Source organism: Topomyia yanbarensis, chromosome 2 (assembly GCF_030247195.1).
Source record: "Topomyia yanbarensis strain Yona2022 chromosome 2, ASM3024719v1, whole genome shotgun sequence".
In the NCBI taxonomy this organism is placed as follows: Eukaryota; Metazoa; Arthropoda; class Insecta; order Diptera; family Culicidae; genus Topomyia; species Topomyia yanbarensis.
In genome coordinates, this window is record NC_080671.1 from 120,460,969 (window position 1) to 120,483,977 (window position 23,009).

The window sequence follows — 23,009 nt, forward strand, 5'->3', positions numbered from 1 at the left end:
ATCCAGCGAGAGTAATTATGCTCCAAAAACCACGTGCTCCAAAGCCATGGAAAATCTCTTCCTCACACCAAGGTTCCAAAGTACGTGCCCGAGGGAAACTTTCATCCTTGCGGGAGCTACAAACCTGTTACCAATGTAGAATGGGAAAAAACGGAAATCTAATTTCCACCTCAATCCCGCTGGTTACCGATTGAGGTACAGCAGTTGTAAACTAAAGTTTAATCATCTTTGCAATAACTTTCTAGACTCATATTCCAAGAATTCGATTGCTCTCATGTTAGCAGCAGAATTGTTTAGCTATGCATTCCTCCGTATGCAATGTTAAAACAGGTTATCGTAATGGTGAAATGATACTTTCCGGACTAGCATCCGATAGCTCATAGAGTAGCTGCTTCACTAAAGCTAACCAAAGCGGAAATATTATCGCCGCTGCAACGAATGTTACAAATGTATAGTGCAACTGGCAAATCCAGGGAAAAAGTGGGCTGCTCTAGTTCTGACCGAAACGTATTCCTTTTTATGGCTGTTCGTTCGTTCGTTCGTTCGTTCGCATTTACATGGAATGCTGCTTTGGCTAAATACACAAATTCCAAACGGGGTGGAATTCAGAGATTACTTTTATCTTTCCGGAAGTGCCGGAAACGGCGCGATGGGCAACAAGTTGCTACTATTTCTATGCTACTTATCGCACACAAATGAGGCAGGATGTACGTTTGAAACTTTTCTTTCTCTGCTCATTCTCTGAAGAATTTTAATTTCACCCGCTTTTGGGTTGATGATAAATGCAAAATTACTTTTTTTTCGTGGTAGTGACTATGCAGGAACACGCTCAAGGGGTAGCGTGGTCTTGAAGCGTTTGTTTAAGTCCTGTAAAATGAATGTACTCTTGCTCAGCGTTGGATGCAATATTGGGGAAATATAACGAGCTCCATTTACGGACTCATTATTTTTACGTGACTTACTTAAATGTAAGTACCAAATTTCAAAGCAGATACCATTTGAAATTATTATATTTTTACTCACGCTTACAGTGTGTGTTCTAGTGGCTGACCTATTAATTAAAAGTTTAGATTAAAGGGTATTTTTAGTTTAGGTAGCTTCAATGAAGTGCTGTATTCGCATTCTAGGCAGTTTCACAATCTATGAAGTTCACATGTTAAGTATTGCATGCATGTCTAGAAAACACTTCAAAAAAGGTGTATGAAATAGCACTTTCTTTTTTTTCATTTTTAAATCAGTTCTTTTGAAACGCATTTTGCTTAAAATTGAAATAAACCAGGAAACTCGTAAACTGTCGAGATGAGTGAGTCACAGAAGCAAGAAGTGGAGCTCCGGTCAAATACGGTTTGCCGAAGATTGATTTAGACAAACAACCTAAAACACGTGTTTGTGTACGCATTAAAATTAATATATAGGGGAACGCGGGGCAAGTCCGACACCTTAAGCGCAATAATTTTTCTAAAATTCCACAAAGTTCCTAAAATTGTATATTCTGTGCATAATCCTTGTTTAGGTGGTTCTTAACAAAATATATTTTTTTCAGCGTTTCAAAAAATTGAATTCATTAAAAAATATTTTCATCAATATCATTTCAAAATCTCATATTAGATTATACTTTTCGTTTCTTTTTGTAATATTATTATGAATCACGTTCAATTAATTTTTAATTTTTTTGGTCGGCTTGAGACAATACTGATAAATAAATGCAAAAAACATAGTTTCCGTGTATTTCAATTATTAACATGACGTAATTATAGTATAATTGAACACAACAAATATACCCAGTCGTTTGTATCGAATCAAAAACGAACCCAATTATCTAAACACCGTGTCGGTCTTACCCCACCCAAAAATTGTCGGTCTTACCCCAACAGCGCCCATTTTTGTTAAATGCTCAATTAACAGTATTGGAATACTCAAACTTATCTTCAATACATACAAATAACGATATGGAGAGTAGAATAGAATGTGTGACAAAAAACAGGTCATTTTCAAAGCTTTTGTGTTATTAAAACCTTAAAATGTATCAACTAAAAATAACATCCAAAAGCGCATCAACTTTGCTTTCGCTTGTTTTGTTTATTTTGTTGACGTTTATGAACCCATATGGCATCGATATGTATCGAAATGCCAAAAATAATCGTACTAATAATATCCTGTCATTATTGTATGATTTAAAATTTGATGTCAGGGAAAAGTCGTGGGGTGTCGGGCTTCCCCCCAGTTCCCCTACACACTTAATTTTTTCAACCGAAATTCGGTTTTTTATCATTTATCGAGAACTTAACACCTGCAAAGTAATTTCGTTACTGGAGTCTCAGTAAATGTGATGTTTGATAACTGAAATGCGGAAAATATTTCACTGAAAATCAATAGACAAAATAAGCTGAAATATCAGTTTCTAAACATGCTGACCACACAAAATTGAGTGTGGATTATGGGAAAACTGAACTAAGGCTATAAAATCCCCTACACAATCTACGATACCATTAACTGAATTGAAACATTGTGGCTGCTGTTCAACAACAACGGCAAAATCAGTCAGCACCTTAAGCGAGAAAACTTATACCGACGGAGTCGTATTCACACTCGTCACCTGTAAATGCAAGAAGCGCGGCATAACATCGAACATCTAGGCATTAACGATGGCAATAAGACCACATACTACACGATACAAACGAATGACGTGATTGGTGAAGAAACAAAGGCTTTTCCGCCGAGAAAGAGGGTCTCAAAGTGCAATGGAATTGGCAAGTCACACGCATGAGATTGAACGAACAGTCGCTGATATTTGCTTTTACTATTTTTAAATCTCATAAATATGTAAAAGACCCTCGACTCCGTTGCGCTAGCGCATTGAGCTGTACTAAATTGAAACAATAATTTTAATTTTTCTGACATTACTCGGGATAATACTCGAGTCAAGTTAGTTCGATTATCTATGAGTTGCTAATGGAGCAAAGATTATTCGGATTATTCGCTTACCATAGCTGTTAATCGATGAATCGATTAAACGAATAATCGAATCGTAATCGTACATCCTTACATCAAACAAAAATGTTTCCACGAATAATATTCCAAATTTTGTGAAATAGTTCGCGTGAAAATTTCATAACCACCTGTACAGTTGCAAGAAACTGAAAATGATTAGAGATATCTTCTAAATATCATAAGCAGGCAAGATAGGTGAATTATGTACTAAGAATCATAAACCGGTTCACGGACTTCATGATTTTGTGAACTACTTCACGGGTATACAGTCAGTCGTGACTATTATACTAGGAATCATGAGCAGCGATGCCGCATTGAAATCTGTGTTTCGGTCAAAAAAAGATTTTTTACCATCTGGCCTGTGTTAAGCCAAAGAGGACCAAGCGCCATTTTGAGGTACTTTATCTAAAATCGCTTTAACATCCAATGTAACACCAGGAACTCTAATTTCTATTATGTTTTGGGAGCTCAAATAGCAAACGAAAGCAAGCAAGTGTTCTTTGACTTTCTACGTAAATGGTAAGTTATCGAAAAATGAATTTTGGTACGAAAAATGCACGAAAAAATTATGGTGCTTAGCTCGGTTTGGCTAAACGCAGGCCATCTGTGATGACTCAAACAGGAAAACAATCTGTGAAAATCTGTAATAAAATTTTCAAAAATCTGTGAAAAATCACAGTATTTCCAAAAATCTGTGGAAATCTGTGAAATTTTCATCAAAATGCCAAAAATCTGTCATCTGTAAAAAAGAATCTGTGATCAAAAATTTCGCAAAAAATCTGTAACATTACAGAAAAATCTGTGAATATGGTAACCCTGGTCATGAGCATCATGAATCATTTTATGGTGAAAAGCTACCCCGTTTTCGTGGCATTCAACAAAAAGGGCATGAAATGCCTCGTGCGTGTATACTTGCGAATAGTGAGTGCCATTAACGCATGTCTTATATCCGACCTCACAACTCGCGTGCTGTCACGGTCAATATGACTGTCGATAAAATAAATTATCTTAGGGTGATTGCAAAAGAGCTATATCATACCGTGGCAGCAATGAGTTTCCCCTCATACTCGGCGGAGATGCAAAGGCACCGAATTGATGGAATACATAAGTAGTACAAATCGGCACATACCTAATGTAGGAAATCACCCAACATTTGCACGAGCTGGCACAGAAGAGGTGATAGATGTTACTCTCTGCTCTGACGGTATTACGCATGAATTGGCAAACTGGTTCATACCAAACGAGTTCGAACTTACGACTGCTCCTTCGTTCTTTTCAGGTAGTTCTGATTCTTGGCCATCTGCTCGTAGAATTGTGACAACCGAATCGATCAAAAGGACCATTGAAAGTTTTACTCCGTTTAAGTCTCCGGGAAAAAATGGAATCATTCCAATTCTACTTCAAAGAGGCTATGAACACTTCAAACATATTTTTACAAAAGTTCCCAAGGATGGCTGCGTCAATTATGAGGAGGGAACGAACTTTAGACCGATCAGTCTGACCTTCTTCTCAAATCAGTGAAAGGTTTAAGCGACTATTACATTCGGGATGTTAGCTTAGGCAAGCACCCGCTGGATGCAATGCAAAATGCATATCAGCGAGTGAAGTCTACTACCACCCTGTTACACAATGCTGTCTAATAAATTGAAAATACTTTTACGCAAAAGCAATTAAGTTTAGAAGTTTTTCTTGATATTAAAGTTGCTTTTGACAATGTGTCTTTCGAATACATTTTGAAAGCAGCATGAGGTCATGGAGTACCTTCATATATCACAAACAGGATACACGGAATGCTTAGCAACCGACATCTGTGCTCATCATTAGGACAAGCAGAGATAAGGAAACTGAGTGTCTGCGGATGTCCTCAAGGTGGTGTGCTGTCACCACTTCTGTGGAACCCTGTCGCCGATGGCTTGTCGAGGAAACTTAAGGAGCTTGGAATTCCGACACATGGTTTCGCCAATAATTATCACGTAATGATCACCGGTATTTGCATTAACACACTTTTTGATTTGATGCAACCAGCCTTTCGTGTTGAGCAACGGTGTCTTCATGTTGAATTATCAGTTAATTCAAATAAAACATCAATGGTGCTTTTCACGCAACGAAGGATTACAATCGGAACTCATTCGTTACAGTTCTTTGATCCTCAAATTATTGTCGTAGATCAAGTTAAGTACGTTGGAGTAATTCTCTACTCTTTAAGCTTAATTGGACAGCTCACATCGATTTCAGAATCAAGAATGCTTGCAAGGCATTCGGCCAATATGGACGAGCTTTCGGCAAATCTTGGGGACTCGAACCCAAGTACATTCAATGGATCTACTCAGCAATTGTTAGGCCAATACTAGCATACGGGTACCTTGTTTGGTGGCAGAAGGAAGAAGTCATGACAATTCAATCAAAGTTAAACCATCTTCGGAGGATGCTCTAGATGGCGATGACTGCATTCTCAACAACATCTACTGCTGCTCTAGAGGCACTCTTGAACATAAAACCGCTACATGTGTTTCTGAAACAAGAAGCACTTTCTTGAGCTTTAAGTCACTGGGCTCTGCAATAGTAATCCAATAGATTGGCAAATTAGCCACAAAAGACACTTGCTCCTTTCAAAAGTTTCACTGTAAGAATTCCTCCTCACGAAGAATGGCTGTCTGACTGGATGGAGCAACAACTTGACGAATGCGTAATTTGTCATACTGACAGTTCCTTATTGGAGGACTGGAGCTGGTGTCTATTGTTGTGAAATGAGATAAAACTAAGCTCATTCGCTTGGTAGATACTGTACCATATTTCAAGCAGAAATTTATGCTGCGTGGCGTACAACCGGCACTTCATCAGGAACTTTACGGTAAAAGAATTTAGTTTTGCTCTGACAGTCAGACTGTCCTAATAGGAGTTAGTTCGACCGATTCGAAATCGAAATTAGTAATCGCATGTCGAACTCAAGTCGAAGAACTTAGCATATCAAATTAGAGATGGGCGAATGAATTCGTGAATCGATCAAAAGAATCGACTCTTTGAAAAAAGCGAATTAATCGCGATTCTTTATTAAGCAGCTGCGATCCACTGAAGGAGTGACAATTTATTATAAACTCAACAAGAACCAACAAAAAAGCCGAATGAGTTTGCCATGATTATGAATCACTCTAAAATAAACAAACACGATGAAGCTCTGTTTGTCTACACGGAATAAAATCTCAACTCATAACTAATTTAAATAGTTGTAATTTCGAGGGAGAAACTAATCTTGAAAATGGCGGATTTTTTTGGAAAAAAATAGCCATTTTTATTTCAAATGAGTAAAAAAACTCCCATAATTGAAAAATTATCTCGAAAACTCAACAAATACCAGTAAGATCACTGACTGGACATTGTAAACTCAATTATGTTTTGGCTACTATTCAGTGTGCTGAGTGTTATTCGTGTGATCTTTGTGAATCCGATTACGGAACCTCGTATCATTTGAGATGTAACTGCCTTGCGGCAATACAATGGCGTATTAAAATTTTTGGTTTACATACATATAACTCAAGGATATGATATTGTCCTTAACCCAGTGTAGTATAGAGGTATAGCTTAAACCGCATTTGAACGACAATATCTCTTCGGGGGTGTTGTCGTTCTGTTATCTAAATATCCCCTCGTGGTGCTGATATATCCGCTCACTGTTTAAATAAAAATGCTAAATCCCTCCGGGCGTTTGAAGTTTTATTCCTGCTATTGTAGCACCTGCAGATCGTTCAACATCCTTTCGAGGGTGCAGAATGCCCTGTTTTAATTGTTCTGTGTCGTTATTTTCCTTATCCCTAACCTTATCACTTCTCCAATCATTCCCATCATAGAAATGATGAAAAGATAAATCATGGCAAGGCACAAATCTCCGACCAACATGGGAAACGTGTCATTTGAGCCAGTCGCTACTGATTCCTGATTCCTGAAATCTGGAACATCTATTAACCAGCCAGTAGCGTTCCACGAAAATGGCCATGGGCAAAAAATATTTTGGCAGCACTGTTGGATCGCGCCATGGCAAAACGGAGGAATCTTGCTTACACTGCTTCAATTCTGGGGCGACATTATGGAACCATTTCGAATCGACTTTTTCATACAAGCTTGCATACAATAAACCTTTCGTTTCGAGATGCGTAATGTCACCCCTGTTAGTACAAATGCTCATAGAAGAGGACTGGATAGGTGCCGAAGTATCAAGAACAGACCGAAAAAGCAAAAAATACAGAGCTCGCAATCAATAGGGATCAGTGAACTCGTTAGCCAGTTTTACAATAAAGTCAAGGTTTATATTCGCCCTTGTTATGACATGGGAGTAGTAATTTCTGAAGGACAATTGCAAGTGTAGAAGAATACAAAAATCTCAGACGACTGACACCAGTCTTCCCATGAACATTGACAAGTTTGCACCTGTGTACAAATTTTCGTGCACGCGTTCAACCTCAAACTTGTTTTGCCTTTGTGTACAGGTTCACCTCGAACACCGAACCCAAGCGAACTATGTGCAAACTTAGGTTTAAACACCGTGAACTACACCGTGTGCGTACACAAGAAAGGCACACACAAAACAGAATGAGTCAACACTAGTGATGATGAGTGATAGAAAGAGAAAACTAGTGTCAAGAACCTATGTGTACAAACACCGCGTACGTACATGGGGTTCGGTTGTGCAGACGAACATGTGTACGTGTTTTGGTACGCATTAGCGCGTTCGAGTTTGCACACGAAATGGGGGTTTAAGATGGGCACAGAACTAGAGCGAACATGGTGTTCGATGTTCATTTGGGAAGTCTGACTGACACTCTCTCAAGCGAATCCCCAGAAACAGTGCAGCTACAGACTATTGGATTTTTTACAGAGAATTCAGTTACACTAAGCCGCAACAAATTGTGTTAACGCCAATCACAGAAATGAGCGACCGAAAACAAAAGTCGCAAAGACAGAACATGCTTCGTAAAACCTGTTTCAAATATATTATAATATAAAAAGCGGATATGAACTTCAAGCATAAAAAGCGGATTGGGACTTTCCTATATAAGAGTCGGATAAAAAACCGTCAGTATAAAAACCGGAAAGAAATATATACGATTCTTACAAAGTAGCTTTTTTAGCCTACTTTTAATCTTGAACATCAAGATATACGGATTCTCTTGCGAGCGATTTATTTATTTTTAACCGATTTTTAAACTGGAAGTTCATTCTTGGCGAGTTTTACGGGTGAACATTTTGTAACCGATTCTTATACCTCTGTCCGTTTTTTACATTCGAAGTATATTTCCGATTTTTATATTCTAATATATTTGAAACGAGTTATACGAAGCATGTTCTGTACTTCCGACTTTTATTTTCGGTGGCTCAAATTATCTAGGTGTCGATTCATTTCAGCACAATCTGCTATGGATCGTACAATGAGAAACAATTTGACGTTGTCAGCATATATAAGTATACATCCTGGCGATATCACATAGGAAATATAATTGAAGAACAGCGTAAACAGCAAAAGACCTAGGGTACTTCCTTGAGGCTCACCCAACAGGTTGATAAAACTATATGATTCATTATTACCCAGTTTCACATTTAGAGCACGATCTACGAGATATGACTTAAACCGTCTAGTGACAGCAGGCGATTCGTACACGGCCGAACGCTGCCTTGAGGTCCGCATTTACGTGCCTTTCTGAGATCCATCTTAAATATTGTTAATACAATGTGAAGTAAATTGGCCCAAGTTGGTAGTTTATGATCTACCGGAGAAAAATCATGTTGATTATTTTATGTGTAGGCCTAGGTCTCCCGGAAAAAGTAAGTTTCTGCCTAAAATTTCGAATAACTTTGATGCAACATGTAGCGAGGGTATTCCACTATAGTTCACAACTTTTCGCTTATATTCTTTTTTGAAAACTGACAACATAGAAATTTGTTCATGCACACGGTTTCAAAAGCGTAGTACAACGAAAGGAATTTCGTCATGTCCTACTGATGCTGAGTACTTCAGTTTCCTTATGGCAGCTAGAATGTTATCGCCAAAAGGCGAGTACTTACAAAGTTTGATCACGTCGCGAGGAACATCACTAAGATAATGTTCCACCTGTGTCAGATCAGCCGAATCAGTTTGAACACATTCGCGGAATATTTTGCAAATGCCACTTGGAGTACATAAAGTTTCGTTTGCGAGAAACATACTGGAAGGAAGCCTGTTTTCGTTGCGCTTCCCGTTCGCAAAGCATCAAAACGGTTTGGAGTTGCGTTTTAAATTGAATTGAGTTCGTGCTACATGTCTACTAGCTAGCTGCTACATGTCTGCTAGCTTAAGTGGATTCCAGTTTGGTAACGGCGTTCCGTCGGCTTGTGCAAAGCCGAAGTCTTTTTAGATCACGTAGACGCGTGGATTCCCTCGAGAACGAAGTGAAGAGGTATCAAAAGTTGTTTCATGACGAACGAAAACTTTTCTACAACAAAATTCACATGGGTCACGTTATTTAAGAAAATCGCTCAGTCGAATTAGCAATTAGCTTCCTCATTGACGAACAGAAGGTCTAGAGCGCGGTTTCGCGAGTTTGTTACCATGCACATTTGTAGTATATTCAATAACTCCGTGCCATCCAGTCAAACAATACTCGATCACGAATGGCTTGAGTCAAAAGGATCTAAGAAAGCATAGTCGGAATTGGTGCTCTTCCAAAGAAGCCCAGGTTGGTTGTAGTCTTCAAATAGTAAATGCACCGTGTGATGTACAATAGAGTTTGCAAAGTTGTTCAAGTCCGAGACTAATATCTGTTACACGTTTAGACGAAAGTTGATTAGAGACGGCGATCAGTATTCCACCACCTCGTTTTCTTACTGAGGAATTCTACGAAGATCCGTCCGAAAATCATTAAAATCGTGACCGACCATCTTAGATTCCGATGAAACTTTGTACGTTTCACCGTCATGGAAGACTAAATATTTTCCACAGGTAATAAGATTATTTTGACTCAAGAGCAACTTTTCAAAAGGGCGTAAACGTTTATATATGCATGAATTTCAAAAAAAATTTTGTTCGATTACTATATTTTATACAGCAAAACTATCTAATAACGAGTTACAGGGAATGAATACTTCTGTCTGTCAAAAATATACACTGAAAAAAATGTTGTGTCATTTTTCAAAAAAACAAAAATTTATGATAAAAATTTAAATTGCGAAAAACCTATTTTTTTAATTTTTTTTATATTTTGTTACCAAAAATCTAAAGAGAAAAGAAACATTGATGGAGAAAAAATCGGTAAAAAAAATTTTCTAACAACTTCGTACATGTTTTTAAATTTCATACTAATTGATATATAAAATTGTAATTTTATTACAGAATATAATTCAAAGCACCATATAAAATCAAAATGCATTTAGTAAAAATCTTCCAAAATGCGATAGATTTCAAGATATTTGAAATTTTGCTCCTTCAAAAACAATTAATTCGTGTAATTATGCTATTTTTAAAAGTTATTCGCGTTATCCCATCATAAAATGTCAAAAATTTAATGTTTCTCGTTTTAAAGACCTAAAAGCAACTTTTTAGTGTATTTGGATCATGGAAAAGCTTTCAATAAAAAAGTTTTCCTAACAACTTTTGACATATTTTTATAATTCTTACTATTTGCAGTCAAAAATACAATTTTCTTTTTGAATATGATTCTAAACGCCATTTTAAATCGAAATGCTCTTAACAAAAGTTTTCTTAAATGTAGTAGTTCTCTTGATATTTTAACTTTTGTTTTAACAACACAATTATTTTGTTTTATTACGACCTTTTCATAAATTAGTCGCGTTTCTCCATCAACAATAATAGGTTTTTCAAAAGTTCCGTAAACTTTCCTTCAACTTTCTCTTTGATATCTAGGCGATATTGTGAAAAATTTGAAAGTTACATGAAAACAACCAAAATATGACTCAACTATATAGTTTAATCATCAGACCCTATGGTTGAAATATATTTTGGTTACTTTCATGTAACTTTCAAATGGTTTACAATATCGCCTTCATGTCAAAAAGAAAGTTGCAGGAAAGTTTACGGGCCTTTTGAAAAACCTATTATTGTTGATGGAGAAATGCGACTAACTTATGAAAAGGTCGTAATAAAACAAAATAATTGTGTTGTTAAAACAAAAGTTAAAATATCTCGAGAACTGCTATATTTTAGAAAATTTTTGTTAAGAGCATTTCGATTTAGAATGGCGTTTATAATCATATTCAAAAAGAAAATTGTATTTTTGACTGCAAATAGTAAGAATTATAAAAATATGTAAAAAGTTGTTGTTAGGAAAACTTTTTTATTGAAAGCTTCTCCATGATCCAAATACACTAAAAAAGTTGCTTTTACGTCTTTAAAACGATTAACATTAAATTTTTCGCATTTTATGATGGGATAACGCGAATAACTTTTAAAAAGAGCATAATTACACGAATTAATTGTTTTTGAAGGAGCAAAATTTCAAATATCTCGAAAACTATCGCATTTTGGAAGATTTTTGTTAAATGCATTTTGATTTTAAATGGTGCTTAGAATTATATTCTGTAATAAAATTACAATTTTGTATGTCAATTAGTATGAAATTTGAAAACATGTACGAAGTTATTGTCAGAAAAACTTTTTTACCGATTTTTTCTCCATCATGCAATCACATTCAAAATGTTTCTTTTCTCTTTAGGTTTTTGGTATCAAAATATAAAAATTTTAAAAAAATGGATTTTTTCGCCATTTAATTTTTTATCATCAGTTTTTTTTTTTTTTTTGAAAAATATCACAACATTTTTTTTTAGTGTATATTTTTGACAGACAGAAGTGTTCATTTCCTGTAACTTGTTCTCAGAGAGTTTTGCTGTATAAAATACAGTAATCGAACAAAAAAATTTTTGAAATTCGTGCACGTAGAAACGTTTACGCCCTTTTGAAAAATTGCTCTTGTATCAAAATATTCCAATTGCCAGAGAATATCATGAAGATTCATACAGTGAACACACTTGCAAAGTTTCGTTCGAATCGACGATGGTCATATTTTGCGGTCGGCCGGTTTCTCATGGAATCCCTCTACTGCATTCGTCGTATCGCAATCATTGCGGTTAACTGTGTACCTTGTGCCAAATAGTTGAAGCGAGTTCACTTAATCACTCAGTCTTGTCACGGTCAGAACAATAACATGATCAACATCCGCAACAGCAAGGAACAGCTCGTCAATTTTTGTTTGTAGTCCACTTACGTTCTGATAATAAGTTCGCAGTTGCCCTGGTTGGTAATCTCCTCGCGGCATGGCAGCCGAAACACGATTAGCATCCACCTTTAAATGGAGTGGATTTTCAGCGGAAACACCTGTGAGTCCAATTTCGGCAGAACATACACATTATGGGTACCTGAGACTACGGGACATCTATGTTCTTCAAATTAGCCTACAGCCAATAGAATTAGGTATCTGGGAAGCAGTATCTCGAATGGCTTCGGGTGAGACTTCCATGGTTGCATCTGACTGGAAGAGATCGCTTTCATCAGCAGTTCTTCCATAACCTTGTTGCTGTGTAGCGCTATGGCTTGACGTTGATTGCTATGTGGTGTAATCGATTCGTAGACGGGCTCTTTTCAGTATCCTTTGAAGTTGCGGACATTAAGAACCCCACGCGCCAAAAAATAATGAAATTTAAATGACATGTAAATCAATTCGAATGTAAACATACAAAGCATGAATCAAAATTTTTATTGAAAATTAAGTTGAATTCGATGTACTTAATGGAAGCGTCAAAATGCATATGATTTTTTACATTGAACAATATAGTAGACACTTATACCTTTCAAAACAATGCAAAGTGATTTTTTTTAAAATTTTGTATGAGAGCTTTCCTTTAAACTCCGAGAATACATTTTCAAAAACAAGTTTGGTTACAGTACAAATTCTCACCGCCCTCTCCGGAAGAAAATCTTATTTCTATTTCCGTAAAAAGAAAACCTGCTATATAACCATTAAAACGATTTCTCGAACTGTTTATCGCATTCATTCGTTTCAATCAATTTAAAACACTCGCCAACTAATGAGAACAACACCAAAGCAAACATTATACACAGCACCTGTGTATGCTTTTCTCGCTTCCAGCTAAGCCATTTCAATCGATACCGAAATGCTTAGTTCAATTTCCCAGCGAAGCTTCCGAATCGAGACGAAAGGAACGTTTTCAATCAATTTCTACAATCTCGTTCGCATCTCGCAATGTGTATGCCGAGCGGAGCCACGCATACGTTTTGCAACAAGTAATACACCACACCGCCTGTTTCCCATCGGATGCATCGGAAAATACTGGAAAGCTGGATCGATTCGCCCGGGCAATGCTTATTTACTGATACATTGCTGGGCGTAGTTTGTTTCACCAAATGTTTGAATGCTCTACTTACACTGCAAACGACATGGTGTGTATAAGTCATGTCCGAACATGCTACTATCTAAACCAGCGGTGAGAAATCTTTCGAATGTTATTTGAGCGACATCTACCCCCGTACAATTGACGGACAATGTTGGCATAAGCCACAGGTGTAAACTTTACCCGCACCAACAAAAAAGTTTTCCCATCAGAATCCGATTAGGATCGCCTCGTGTTGAAAACTCGTTGAAATTTGATCATGGTGGTTTATTTTTGCAATTTTATTTAAACTTTCTCTTGTTTCCAACTCACCAACCTGCCACGAAGCACTCCGACGGAACGAAATGTGTTTTATTTCCGCCGACGAAGCGCGATTACGACACCGGCACCCAATTACTCAATGGAATGTATTTCCACCAACCCACCCACAGCAACCACCTCACTCACCTGCTGGTTTATGTCGTTGCCATCATAAAGTTGAAATGGTTTGTTCTGAATGACGACAGCTGAGCATTAATTTTGAATACTCTTCTCTGTGTTGTTCTCGTTGTCACTGGCTTTTTTTCTGCATCTCGTTTATAAGGTGCGATCTCAATGAAAGTACAAAAAGTGATTCTTCACAACGTATAACCCAACATCTTTTGTGAAAAATTCAATTACGCTGTGTTGCTAAAAGCACAATCAATTCATAATCAATTTTTCTTTGTCTGATTTAACCTCAACTGGATGAGTTTAGAAATATGCCAACTACGCAGAAGAGATCAATCAGTGAGGAACAGAAGAATATCAGCCGTATGAATCAGAAAGCTTTACATCAATTTCCATCCGATTTAGACAAAATGAGGGTAAATTGCTAAACGGGAAATTATCCTAAGAATCATCATCCGCTGCAGTCACTTCATACAAATAGATGATGATGATATTTTATCTGTCTACGAAGCAACAATCACTAATGACCCAGACTCGTCCCGACAAAAAAAATGGCAAATGTTCCTCAGCGGGGTTCGTTGGGAATAAGGTCATTAGAATTTGATTTTTTTTCGATGTCCCACCTAAAGGAGTTAGACCAATAACTGGTCAAAATCCAAAATTTGACCATTTGTTTCTGATTCATTGTTTTAATTTTAATTTTATGATCTGTAATTTCTCTTCATGAATATTTCAAAATCGTGATTTGACCGTTTTTAAAATGCTAAAAATTCACTGATACAATTTCGGACATGAAACTTTGTGTTAACTTGTCTACAGTCTCACGAAGCTAAAATTCTCAATTAATCCCACTATGTTTTAAGGTCTATTTGAAAATGTTTAGTCTTTCGTTAAAAAATAACTAAAACAAAATTCAAACCCTGGCGAAAAATGAAACAGTGTGGTCAGGTAATTCGAAAATTTGCATTGTCATTGTGATATTTTTAGGAATGGTTCAAACCCACCCACCCGCTTTTTGCCACTCCTAGAAGGCACAAAATAATTTTGGCCAAAGAATTGCAGCACTACTCCACTGTGCACAATCGTGTCGCATCTTTTCTCGAGCTAACTCCCCATTTTCAACTATCCGGCTTCCAATTGTGTGACGACAAGGAGAGCTGATGATGATGCCGACAGGAAGCCGGGCACGATAGCGATTTGGGGGCGGCAGCGCAGCCCTGTTGGAAGTCCGCTTGGCTGGGTATGGCAGCTCAAGGCCATCCGTCTAACGATGGTACCAATTTGCATGTCGTCCTTCGAACGGATTTTGGAAAGAGTGTCTGGTTGGGTAGAACAAAAGGGAAAAAACTGCGGAAGGTGCCAGTTTTACATCGGACATTAAATGTGAAATAATAGTTGGGTGCTATCGAGTTTATCCTCCAAAGCAAGGTTGCCAATTTTTTGCTGAGGAGTCGGGATGCTCGTCCGCATGTTTGTTTGCTTCCAGTGGCCCGGCTACCATATTTGGTTTTGGAAGTGTAAAACTGGCACAGTCGGGAGTGTCAGATGTTTCAACCTTTCTTTTTCTTCATCTTGTATTGAGCTAAGATTCAGTAGGTACTATTTGGAGAGGGGGGGTCGTATTTGAATTGTGAACTGCAGATATTGTGTAATATAATTTAGTAATGCAGCATCGATATTTTTTCTGTTTCGCGTTCTCATTGCAATATCCGAACATTTACTCAAACGAGGTGAAAAATTTAAAGTTACGGGATGTGTGTGATAATACCTACAAAATACCATTTATAAATTCTGCCACGCTACTAGGGGGAAGAGCTATGACAAATTATGACATAAAGGGATGGGGAGCACTCCAAGTGCTTTGACGCAATCGGCCGTGCTATGGCTAAGAAATTCCATAAAACATGTGACACTTTTACGTATAGTAACAGTAATCTGCTCCCAAAAAAACATCATTTGGCTCGTATTAGACAAAGGGGATATAAAAGGCGGTAATATAAGAGAGTTAGTTAGTATTGGGCAATCTTTGCGTGACGTAATTTATGAATGCCACAAAATATCACATTTCCAATTTGCTGAAATTTATGTAGATTAACGCACCCCTTTAAACTCATTATTTATGGTCCATTTTATATAACCGACAACACTCCCGACAGCCGGCTGTCCGGAGTTCAAGTTGTTTTTAATGAACTCGATAAACGGTTATCCAGAGCTAAACGCCTTCGCATCTAGAACATTTACGGATCCTACAGTCAATAAAGTGTTCAAACTCCTAATGCATGAAAATATATTCTCAGTCGCATCGCTTGCTTGAGGCGAATCCTGATTAACAACCCACCCACTACCCAATCTGTGGTACTTATGGGAGTGTCACTGAGTCGAGGCCTTCCGTTAAGTAAGTACCACATCAACACTTCCTTTCTCATATCCCAAGTTACGGTAAAGATGGTCGTGGCCAGCAATGGTGGTTCTCAGGCGAAATTCTCGCTTGGACTGGATCAATTGTTATTCCCAAACAATGTTCCTCAAGTAGTCTGGCTGGAAATGAGAGTCATCAGTCTGCAATCTACGAAGTATACCATGCTTACGCAACGCAACGCAAAGCATGGTTGCCAACTTTTTTGAATAAACTGGAATATATTTTTAAAAAATCGAAAAAAAACTGCCAACTAAAACATGAAGACATTAACATGAACGTTATATTACCCAGAAAAAAACTATTTTTTGAAATCCCAATCAGCCCACTTCTGAGTCGATTCTTAGTGATGCCAGGAATATCTACTCCAAATTTGAACCAAATCGAACAAGTGTAACTGTCGGACCAACGTGGTTGAAATTTGTATGGTATTTTTCGACAATTTACACAGAAAAAACCTTAACTCGCATTTTCACCGCTATTTGGCACTGTATACCAGTGCTGTGCAATTTCACGATGGTCTTTGAATTGTGACGGTAAATGTGAAGTGATCGTATCACCACAAAAATGACCGTTATTTCATTTCCATTTTCCTCGGATAGTCTTTCAGTTAACTCTCTCACAGAAGCCGTGCGAGAGAGAACGCATTGAAATGATAGAGATTGAGTACCATTTATTTTGTATTGGTATGGCAAACGAAATGTTATCAGTGTATTGTATTCAGGCAGCATGCGGTGATTTGTTCATTTTGTCTCCACCTTTCTATTCCTTTTATGCATAGCAATTTATGTGAAACCGCCTGTTTGTTAACTCTAGCTTGTTGTTTGTAATAAGATGACCGTTATAACCGTATTCATATTGTTTATAAAATGACGGTCAGTTTTCCTTCCTCTCAATAATGATATCAATGAGTGAGAGATTCAGAAGAGAACCGTCTGACTGTTGTCAATTCTTTGGAATGAGAATTGTAACTCAATAAGCATCGCTTACTGTTTTAACTGCTAACCGTTTCATTCTCTTTTGTCTAGCAGGTTTGCCGTCAGTACCGTGATGGAGCTCAGCGCTGCTGTATACATCACATAATCACCGCAAAAAAAAACCAAAAATAATTTTATTACCTACAACTTTGTCGATGACTAGAAGTCAATCCATCTTTGTTAAGAGTGGTGAGTGGCAGAGATAGCGTAGTTGGTAAATCGATTACCTTGTACGCAACTTACCTGGGTGCGATTCTCAACCCCGACAGAAATATAAAAAGATTATTCCCTCCCGAATAAAGAGGCAAATGGCCTCTAGGTTAAAATCTTTATAATCAAAAAAGAAGAAGTTATTAAACGTTTTACGAAGATATGTCAGCTCCCGTTGTGCACGGGGCTTAACAACGCTTATCATATCAACTCTTTCAAGGAATATTGAGTTACCAGTAAGCGGCCCCTAAATAGGAATTTTCTCCCAGTCACATAGTACACATAAAATGTACCTAAATAGAAGAGTAATCGGTCATTTCAAGCTACCGCATTTGGGCCTAAATTATTAATAAAAAGTAAATGAACCATGAAATAGAGACAATGTTCAAAACATTTTTTTATTTATGGTTTTACCTTATCCCAACATGTAGATAATTAACTGAAATTTATTCTCATGAAAAATTGCAGAAAAAATGCACATTTCAAGATAATTCATCTTATATCACATTTAATTTAATTTTAAAGTAAAAAACTTCTAACCTTTCACTTTAGGGGGACCAGCTTCAAAATTTCCTGGTTTTTTATGTAAATTAACTTTTGCTGAACTGATTGAAATCACTAGTGTTTTCGCTATCTGATCGGATATATGTGCATCTACATAAGTTATATTATATCAAACTAAAATAATCGATTTTGTGAAAGCATGATTGGTCCGCACTAGTCAACCGAGCGAGAGTTCACAGCTAGGACTGCCCCTTTTCCATGAAATCAACTGCGAGACACGTATAAAAAGCCCCATAAGAAAAAAAATCGTCAATTTGCGTTTTGACGTCGCAGCAGCTGCTACGTATCATGTCAGTTCGAATTCTTCAGTGGCAATATATTCCATGAATTACCACCAGTCACTAACAATATTTCATTCCCATAATGCAGTGGTGTGCCAGTTTCATGCATACACAGAGGATTTAATGGTCACACACCAAAGCGCTCTTTTTTATGATGCTAAAAAAACAGGCTTCAAGCATGCGTTGGCGATGGGGTGATTTGGTGCGAGAGAACCACGCTCTCTTGCTCTGCTAAGAAGTTTTGTCCAGGTAGTTTTACGTTGGAAATGACGTCAAACCCTCAAGCTTGTCATTTCCTGATAAAAATGTGCACAGAGGAAGAAGTACATCAAAAGAAAATTAAGCAGAATTAACATATCAGTCGGAGAGATTTTTGTAAATTTTTATTCAATTTCGAAACAAAATGTGCAAAACTAATTTTTAAATTCTTTCAAAAGCGACGAATAAAATTGATTTTTCTCAGCCTGTTTATGGCAGAGCCGTCAATATGGAGCACCAACAAAACAATATAGTTTTGTGAAATATTACATATAAGTTTAAACGTGACGGACGGAGAAGTTTTCCGAGAGACTTTATGAAATCAATTGACGCTAATTACTTGAAAGCGACAGATGGAGTCTTTTCCAGTAGATCGGTTAGGTGAGCTGACGATTTATTGTGGAATTCATCCCGCATCTATACAAAGAATTGATTTGAAAATTTATTCTTTCACCAACTCTTATATTCATTTCCGAATATTGGAAGTTTGTAAAACGAAACGCAAATTCCATATCGAATTTAATAAGAAATTCTTACTTCAAATTGGCACCAGTTCCACGCATTTTTTAAATTTTACGTTCAAAAAATTTAATGTTACATTTTCAAACTCAAGTTTTATCTCAACTCAAAAAATTTTCCAAAACGGCATTTTTGTCAAAATGGCACCAGATCTCGACACTTCATGACATCTGTTAGAAATTTTTTCTTCAATCGCGCTGATTTTTTTTTTTTAATGCTGAAGTTTTTGAGGTATGTCCAGCTTGAAAGTTCAGGATGACCATACATATTGATACTTCAACGTATATTAAGAGCAGTGCACTGAAGGGACAATTTTTGGGAAGTGTGACCTGGTTAGTGGATTGTTGATTGGGGTACCCTGCTCGTAGAAGCATAAGAGTTCCATATTGAACAACAGCAAGCCGAAAAAAACGCTGTTCCAGATTTATATTTTCATTGAGCCTTATGGATGGGACAACCATGTTTTGGTATTTTTTTTCGTTGTTTCCTAAACAAACCTGGTAATCTTATTTGTGCATAGTAATTCAGTGGTGATACAAAATACAATCCAATAGATAACTCATTTTCGACAAAAATCTATATGGGATTCTTATGCTTTCATGGGCAGTACATGTCATTAGAATTAAATTACTATTTCAAGTGCCGTCACGACATTCGGTTAAGTCCCAGATATTACCCACCCATTTTTTGCACGTATGCGAGTGAACAAAAGATTGTTTTATGATCCCCAACTGTTAAAGGCTTTTAACCATTCTTGGTGCAGTAACTAAGAAAATGAAGTAAAAATAATTGATCGCATTTTTATTATATTATCTTCTAATTTAGCTTTCAATTTAATATATATCCCGTCATTTCTACCTCTTCCTACGTGTTTTCCAGTTCCAGTATGGGGCTCTGGGCCCGTACATAAATAAACTCTACTGAAAAATCAAGCTGATGGAAAAACGGATGTCGAAAATGATTCGTCACCAAAGACCCCGACTTCCTGATTAAAACTATAGACATTGAACTTGGTCTGATCATATTTCATCTGCTTTTGGATCAGTATTAATCCGCTAATGATTTCGAAGCAACTGACACAAAATATACCTCGAAAGTTCACCTATATAGGCTCAGAATTGTGATATTCTATATAAATCAAGCAAATCACGCTTACTGGCTACAAACCTTTTATCAAGGACTACCGCGTCTACATACCTGCTCACAAAGTTGAGATAGACGATGTAGTCACCGATTCTAATTTATCATGTGTGGAACTACTGAAGCACGGGGTTAGTTTTCTCAGGGACCCCCTGCTTCAGCGAGCAATGATTTTGAATGGCAATCGCTCTGAACGGGACAAGAATGTGTGTCTCTTCAAACTCATGTTGGGTGACCTTTGGCGGGACTAATTTGCGTTTAATTACGTCTTATTCGACAAAAAATGGCTATCTGTTCGACTGTTTACACAAATGGCCCATTGTTGCAATATGTCTGGGTGTGATAATTACGCTGAGAATCATGAGGGTGAATCTTGCATTGGGAATACTGAAAAGTGTGCCTATTGTGGGGAAAGTCCATATGATCTGTTACCATGCCAAAAACGCATAAACAGCGCCCGAGGAATATGAAGTGTTCCCTTAAATGACGCTCTAGGTATTCCTTTGTAGAAATACTAAACAGAGCTTCGCCACTCAACACGACAAATCATTCTACTTTCTTGGCACAGGAAGAGTGTGAATCCAATGATCCACATATGGGTACATTTTTCATAGCTCCCAAAAACTATAGGCAGATGAGATGTTTTGTAAAAGCTTACATTTTTCTTCTAAAAGGCCGCCAAATATACCAGCTTCAGGATACTCTGACACAAATCCAAAACAAACAGGTTTTAGAAATTTGAGATCAAACAATGAGTTTCCATTACTTCCAAAAACACCAAAAAATTATGTGTCATTTCAATCAGAGATTCAATTTAATGTAGAACTGATTGGGCCTACATCAGGCACGACCATATATTTGTCCCACTTGTGTTTGTATGAATCTGAGAAAACTTATGTAGTGCAAACGCAACTAAATCCAAATATGCCGCCGAGTGCTTAGCGCAGACTTCATCTCTCAAGCGCATGGATTAGGCTTGAGCTCTATATTTGATTCCATCAAACTCGTAATTAGCTACTCACAACATCTAATAGTTTATCCGAGGCAGAAAGCTTGTGCATTGTGAAGAACAATATTCCACACGACGTCGAACGTAAGAATTAAGATCCCCGTATGTATGATCGACGATAATACTGAAGTACGCTTACACGATTTAGCACCCTGCGCTAACTCAGATTGCAATAATAGATATAAGTCAAAATACGGAAAAGTAGATTCCGTTACGAATGACGCTTGGAGAAATTTTCCTCTGGCATTCTCAGCAGTATTTGGGTGGTGAGAATGTGGCCGAACCAACTTATATCGATTGATTCTCGAGTCAGTACCGTAACCAGACGGTATACCACTCTAATCTATATGCAAAAACCAGACTTCCCATCTGAACATCGAGCACCATGTTCGCTCTAGTTCTGTGCTCATCTTAAACCCACAATTCGTGCGCAAACTCGAACGCGCTAATGCGTACCAAAACACGTACACATGTTCGTCTGCACAACTGAACCCCATGTGCGTACGCGGTGTTCGTACACGCCGGTTCTTGACACTAGTTTTTTTCTTTCTATCACTCATCATCACTATTGTTGACTCATTCTGTTTTGTATGCGCACACGGTGTACGTACACGGTGTTTAAACCCAAGTTTGCACATCGTTCGCTTGGGTTCGGTGTTCGAGACGAACCTGTACACAAAGGCAAAGAAAGTTTGAGGTTGAATGTGTGCACGTAATTTTGCACACAGGTGCAAACTTATCGATGCGCATGGGAAGACTGGCAAAAACTATTAAGAAAAATTTACCTGCTACAATCAACACTTACAAACTGCCTTCTCAATCTACTGCTAAACCACAGACAGTCAGCCGAACAATAATCCTCGACATCTCCAAACCAACATTGTGTGTTTTAATATTTTTGATGAAGTGTTCGTTATAACAAATTTCTGTTTGTAACTGAAATGGAATTTGACCCGAAAACAACTGAATGACTATGCTGCACCGGACTACCGAAGCACGAGGCAACTCAATGAAAAATTCCATTGGTCGCTGCGGGCATGAATTTAATTTCGATTCTCTTTTAAGCTCACCAGGGGATGCCATTATTTTTGAGCTTTGATCATTATGGTCCTAACAAGATGCATGCAATCATAGTGAGTTAGCTGGGCAGCTTACTGTGGTCATGAATCACCTCAAAAAATAATCGCGATGGACACAACAGCACATCGAACAGGATTCACTCACTATAAACTGAATCAGTTTGTCCATCTCTAGGTTCCACTGTTATGAAGCTACTACAGGTCGACGGATTTTTTTTTTTCAACGTTGCTGTAGAGTTTGACAAAGCATCAGCGACAGAACATCCATCAGCTATTTACTGATGGATTTCGATTCGCTTTTTACGTTAGAGTGAATGTCCGGTTCTTCTAGGTAGCGACTGAGGATCGCTGATAATTGTTTTATTCAGTAACAACATTGGTTCAATAAATGCAACACTCTACTAAATAAACACCATGCGTCCGCGCAGTCAAGAAGTATTTAAGATTGTGTGATGGCAGCTCCTTGCCTTTGAATAGCGGATCTTCGTATCGAACCTTTGAGTGCTATTATGAAAAATCAGTTCAGCAATAATCAAGCGTTTGTTACGTTACCCGATCAGAATGAAATAACAAGATTATAACAGAACACAATTTTTGTAACATATTGTGTTATAAATTAGGTCTCGTTAGTAGTTAAAATAACAGAAATTTATAACAAGACACAAAGCGAGATATAGTTTTGAAATATTTCTGTTATGTGTTTCTGATCGGCTAGCGTCGAAGGAATCTGCAGCTATTCTGATGTTC

The 23,009-nt window shown here is 37.4% G+C and overlaps 1 protein-coding gene across 1 annotated transcript in view; it reads left to right on the plus strand.

Moving 5' to 3' along the window:
* Positions 1 to 23,009, plus strand: part of LOC131679583 (larval cuticle protein A2B-like) — a 44,191-nt gene that overhangs the window by 524 nt on the left and 20,658 nt on the right. The window lies entirely within an intron of this gene.